The sequence below is a fragment of the Rhagoletis pomonella genome, unplaced genomic scaffold (genome assembly GCF_013731165.1).
Source record: "Rhagoletis pomonella isolate Grant_MI unplaced genomic scaffold, Rhpom_1.0 Rhpom_scaffold_00005, whole genome shotgun sequence".
In the NCBI taxonomy this organism is placed as follows: Eukaryota; Metazoa; Arthropoda; class Insecta; order Diptera; family Tephritidae; genus Rhagoletis; species Rhagoletis pomonella.
In genome coordinates this window covers 67855132-67861586 of record NW_023458559.1, presented here as the reverse complement: position 1 = coordinate 67861586, position 6455 = coordinate 67855132, and the positions used below count along the sequence as shown (strand labels likewise).

The following is a 6455-nucleotide window of genomic DNA, read 5'->3' as shown; positions in this document are numbered from 1 at the left end:
GCCACCTAACATAGCGCTAAGATAGCCTATAAGAATAAGCTAAACCATAGCAACAACAAGTGATAACTTTATAGACGTTGCCGATTTAAGTGGCAGCCCGCAACAATAAAATCGCATTTAGAACTGTTTTGCAGCAGTTTACTGTGTATTTATATGTATTTGTATATTATATTGTCTGCCGCTTGAACGAACATTTTATGGGCATTGTTTGAGGCGAAATTCGAATCGTGGGAGCAGCTGTAGCAGTGACAACAAACGCACTAAGCCACAGCATGCCAAAAAACAACAACAACAGCAGCAACAATAGTCAACACCTGCGCAACCGCAACAAGTGTCTTACCGCATAATTCCCTTTCAGCTACTTATGTATGTATGTGTGTATGTATGTATGTATGTGTGTATGAGCATTTTGAAGCTTGGCTTTTTCGCTGTCTCAGCTTTAGCTTTTTATTTCAAACAACGAGCGCCTTTGTTGGCGTAACTCATAAAAAACCGCGTTACCAAAGTGTTCCCAACACCAGTTTCGGTTAAGAGTTCGCGCTGTGCAGTTCGTTCGATCGCTTGTCTCCGGCTTAGACATTGGTTAATACGGTTTCCTGCTCCGGTATGCGGTCCTAAGTAATCTCAGATTTCTAGTCAGCTTGTGTAGTGCAAAAATTCGAAAATTTAAACAAAAACAGTAAAACACAAAAATTGTACAAACAAAAAAATCTTAAAAGATTATAAGAAAAAAACAAAAAAAATGTACGAAAACGCGTAGCTAAGGAAGAAACAAGTTATGAGCGCCCGTAACAAGATTTTGTAACTTTTGACTCCGCATTTTCGGCACATTTTCTTGTTGTTTGTTTTTATTTTGTGAATATGAGTGTTAGCTAACTTTTTTTTGTTTTTGTTTTTTATTTGAGGAGTTTACACATTGATTAACCAAATTTATTTTTGGCGTTGCCCAAATTTGCTCTTACATGTGTATGTTTGTTGATCTTTTCCGTGCGGCTTCGAATTGCGGTCATAGTTAATATACATATGTATGATTTTCGCAACAAAAGTACATACATACCAAAAAAACAGTGTAACGTAAATACCCACACTTGAAAATTGAGAAAAAAGTGTGAAAAACTTTGTTGATCTTTTGAGATCCATTATTGTGAGTTCCTCGGCAGAGCAGCAGAACTGATCATTTTTGGAACGACGGAAGCTGCATTTAAAAGCTAAGAAGAAAACGTAAGACATACATATCGCTACCTAAAGGTGAAAAGGTGCCAAGTCCACTTTTTTCCAAAATTTTGTTTTTGATGCAGAATGACGGATAATGCAAAACTACATCTATTTTTCGTCTCTCCTGAACAACTTAAAAAAAATGGACTTTTCACCTTTAGGTAATGATATACATATATATATTTGATTTGCATGAGTGTAAGGGAATTAATTGAAAAAGTAGGCCAAAAGTATAGATTATATAAGTAAATATCCTCTGAATACCCTGCCAGCCATGTTTTCAGAGTTTTCTGAATAGTAGCGAAATCTTAAAGAATTCGTGAATAAATTATTATTTCCTTTTCCGATTTTTTGCCGAATTTTTAAACTCCGATTATTTTTCTAAATTTCAAAAGAAAAGTGGTTAATCAACGATAATTCTTTAAGAAATCGTACAGAATTTTCTTTACGAATTTTTGGCAACCACATAATATGATATTGTTTGAAGATTCCTAAGATATCGTTACAGAATTCGGGTTAAACTACCGATTTCGGAAACTATGGTTTGAAGGGTACATCAAGTCTGAACGAAAAAAGTTCATTCATTAAAGGTATGAGAAATCATTGCAAACAGTCGAGTTCTCCACCAGGTGTACTATAAAAATAGGTCTAATCCAACCTAGTGCACTATGGGTAATTTTCCCATTTTTTGCGGCAAAAATTAATTATGACCAAACAAGTAGATTATTTTGGTAAATATACGATTTTCAACATTTTTATAAAAAAATATCTTAACTCTTGATGACCGATGGGCGTCACAATTTGTGATTTTCTGGAAAAAGTTTGAATGCACTTTTTTAAATATTTGTTTTAAAGAAAAAAATGCCACTTAGTTAGAAAAAACTATTTTTGAAAAATATTGCCAAAAATACATAATTTCAATTGGAAACCTGAAATACGGCCAACACTTTAAAAACCTTTTCATATTTCTTTAAAAAAAAATTATAGTTAAAGAGTTTTTCTTAATTTTCTATATTTATGTTAATTTTTTAACAAAAAATTTATCAAAGGTGCAAAAAATGTTTCCAAAAAAATATTAGATATAGATCTTAGAAGAACTTACGTTTTTCTTTATTTTCTATATTTTTGGATAATTACTAACTATATTATGGTTGTTCGAATTTCAGGTTTTAGAAAACAAAAAATTAATCGTTATGCTAGAAATATGTATTTTTCTCTCCAAAAATAATAAAATAATACCAGTTATGTCAGAAGTAAGTATGTATTTTTAAAAATTTGTTTCAAAAAAATACCAGCAATAGATCTTGAAACAGCTTGCTTTTTTCTTTTATTCTATATTTTTGTTAATTTTTTTGATTATTACTGACTTTAATAGGGTTGTTCGAATTTAGTTTCTTAGAAAAAAAAAAAAAAATAATGGTTATGTATGCCGGGAGTATTTTCTTGAAAGCACTTACTTTATTTTTAAATTTTTATATATTTTTTTAATTTTATGGATACTTTTTAACTTAAAAATGGCTGTTAGAATTTCGACTTTTATAAAAAAAATAATTAGTGGTTATGTCAGAAGTATGTTTTTCTCTCCAAAAAAGTCTTTCAAAAAAATATAAGTAATACGTCTTGCTTAAATTACTATATTTTTGTTTGAAAATATCTAAACAATGACGACTTTTTGCTAAAACATGGCCTATTGGTCATTTAACACTAGACTAGGGCTAGACAAAGAACCGCAAGCACTAAACTAAGTAAATTGCACCGAATGATTTGCATTCGCATAACAGGAGCCATGAAGACCAGCCTTGTTGATGCACTCTATCCTATTTTAATAGAAAAGTAGGCGACTACCGTGGCCCTGAGAATCCTAAACACCTCCGATCTGAAAATCGGAAATATGACGGGTCACATGAAGGTCCTAATGAAACTCATTAATGACCGCACATTGCAATGCAATAGTTACATATCTAGAAATCTCTCGGAAATTTTAGGTACACATTGCATACATATTATAGATCAAGCTCTCTGGAATGCAGGGAACCCATACAGCAAACCGAATGGGCAGGTTTGAAAATGGTTAAACATATTTTAAGCGGAGATTCGTGCAATAGCAATTTGCGGAAGATAATGCTTTAGAAGAGGCACATCGTCGAAATACATATATCTGCATTATGTCGGACAGTAAGGTAGCCGTACTGGCACTGAAGCTCCACAAAATAAATTCCCAGCTAAATAATAAATGTTTGCCTCAATGACCTCATGCCTCAGGAGACAAAATGTTCAGTAGGCACTGGATGGAATTCCAGGGTAGAGAAAAGCCAAACGATTTATCTGTCATTCAAAGGAAGCTTCAAAGAAACTACTTAATTAAGGCAGACAGAACCTCAAAACTCTCGCTGGGCACTACACGGGACGCTGTATCCTTCATTATCACCTCAGTGAAGTAAATCTTTCAAAAACAAACGTCTGTTGGTTTTGCGAACTGGATGAACAAATGCCAGAACCCAGCCTCTGTGAAGGTGACGATCTCGCTAGGTGCAGACGGGCTGACTTGTGTAGTACTAAACTTAATCCATTTGAAATTTCGAAAGACTAAATACACTGATTGGACTTTAACAGCATGGATTTAGGAGCATGGACTAGCAATCCAACATCAAACAGATTTTCTCAGCTTGTAAAATCCTTGAAAAAAACCTCTGCTATGAAAATCTTCACTCGAAAAGAAGTTGCCTTGTCTAAATTTAGGCACCTGGTAACTAATACCCCTATGTAGAGTGATATTGAGCACAACCTTCAGCTCCTTCCGAATTCGAAGGGATCCCTGGCCGCGCGTTCAAGATCAACAAAGTTTAAGACAGGACTCCTCGCTTTGGTGTGACTTCTTCAATCTGATGATTGGAGTAGGATGAGGCAAAAGAGGGACACACGCCACTATTGGCAGTTATAATTTTGAAGCAGTGAGACAGTTTTTCTACCCATGGTCTAGCATTAAAACCACCAACAATGTTATCTGGGAGATCAATAGGCAATTGAGAAGCAATCTCTAATTATGCCCGTCCTTTCGAACGGCGCAGAAACACGGACGATGACGAGCAAGGATAAGAAGGCTTTGGGGTATTTCTACTAGATACTAAGTATTCTTCGAAAGATCTAACCTGTGCGCATCGGGGCGTGTACCGAAGAGGATGAGGTAACCAGCTTACGAATTTTATAATGGCATGAACATAGTTAAGCGTCGATTATGCTGGCTAGGACATGTCGTACGTATGCTCGGGTGAAGAAATTCTTGGACTGGGCAAATGTAGGAGGACTTGCCTCCATTTGTGTCTGCGTAACTTTTTAAATGAGAGCGACAACTGGCTAAGGTTTTTGGTGCCGGCCCAACTTTACAAGCAGTTTTAGTAGAAGAAGAGCACCTCGTTAATATGGAGTAAATCACCTCCTCGAGAAAATAAACGAAACGAAATCGGACCAAATTCGGAAAATCTTGCAGCTAAATTTTCAGGTAGTTTGACTATCGTAGTCTCTCTCCTGTCGAACCTTTGATGTACATACATAAATGAAGTGACAAATTTAGTGAGTGCTAGAGAGCTCAAAGCAGTATTAAAATTCGCAAAATGTTTATCTATTAATTTTTAATTTTTGATACAAAATAAATAATCGTTATTTTTGGAATTTATTTTTCCGATCGTTATACTTGATTTTTATTTTTTTATCTTATTATAAACGTTATTTTCAGATTTATTCTCTAAGATTATAAAAAATTTAAGTCGGTTAATAGAAATGCAGTCTGCATCATATCGGTTAAAAATGATCGAAAAAAATAAATATCCCAAATTACGACTATTTTCAATCGAAAAAATGAAAAAACACAAAGTAACCATTAAATAGGACTGAAAAAATAAAACTCCAAATTTAACAATGATTCTTGATCGAAAAAATAAGAAACGAAAATTAACGATTTTGCAATGATCTAAAAATAAAAATCTTCATATTTTAAGATTATTTTCGGTCTACATGCTCACATGGTACTGGCAGATTTTCACAGCATTTTTAAGCAGAAGTTACGCTATTAAAGACACTAGGTGACTCTGTTTGAGAGCCCAGAGGCAGTCTGGACCTTTAGCACTTCCGTAACGTTGTCTAACAACTATTTATGACTAAATAGCTAATAGGAGCGAATAAAGCTTTAATATTTTTCTTGTTAACAATTTATTTGCTTCTTCTGCTGGATTTTAAAAACCTCTTATGAGCCTTTTAATAAATATTTTATTCCTATTACATCGTAAAGTTTTCAAATAAGTTTCCTTGAATTTCCCTAAAACTGCTAAATATCTACATAAGTATGTAAGTACTTACATATGTATGCATGTATGGAAAAACATGAATCACTTGACTCTTATGCAATAACTAAAAAGCTAGTTTTTTATTTAAAAATTTTACTATGACATTTTATTTTTAATTGATTGTACTATTGCATTTTATTACAACACTTGGATGCGCTCACCTCAAATCCGAACCACTATGTAGATATGTACACAGATACATAAAAGTAATTACACTGTGCGACAGCCAAAGAAAGACAGAAATTCGCATTCGTGGCAATTATGAAAGAGGAAGAGTTCTAGAATATTGGACCACCTGTAGTTTTGTTCCTAAACGTAAATTTAGTTTTTTATTGTATTGAAATTTTTCTAGTTTGGTATTAAACTGCCATTTTGTAGGCCGGCCATCTTGGATTTACAATAACATTGAATACACCTTATTATGTTGTCAACAAAACTAAAATTGTGTGCCCAATTTCAGATCAATAGAAATTTCAATTAATAGACTTTATCCCAAACAAGGGTTAAAACGACTCTCGTAAGAAATAACTTCAATACACAGCAAACAAAAGTTGTGCCATTTAGCGGAAAAAACGGCAGGTGGTCTAATATTCTATTGCCTTATGGCATTCGTATCTTTTTTTATTCGCCTCATTTTGTTGCACAGTGTTATTGGCATCAGAGGTTTGAATATTCGTTTTTGTGGGAAAAGCAACCGCAAACGCAAATATAAAAATACTGAAAAATAAAGTAGTTAGTGGGTTTAAGCATTTTTCTTTGACTTTTTATTCATTTTTGCCTATGCAACCGCTTAGTAAGCCACTGGGGCGTTGTCGTTGCTATTGCCGCTGACTCGCTCGCTTGCTTTTTGCTTGTGCTGCATGCCATATGACACGAGTTGCAAATTGAGTGTCAGCGTTG

At 34.1% G+C, this 6455-nt stretch overlaps 1 protein-coding gene across 1 annotated transcript in view; it reads left to right on the top strand.

The window, feature by feature from the left end:
* Window positions 1-529: 529 nt before the first annotated feature.
* Window positions 530-6455, top strand: part of LOC118739437 (CD151 antigen-like) — a 42638-nt gene continuing 36712 nt past the window's right edge. Inside the window, exons 1-2 of the mRNA XM_036470752.1 lie at window positions 530-618; window positions 1013-1221. The gene's annotated coding sequence lies outside the window, so the exon portion shown is untranslated. The remainder of the gene's footprint in view (window positions 619-1012; window positions 1222-6455) is intronic.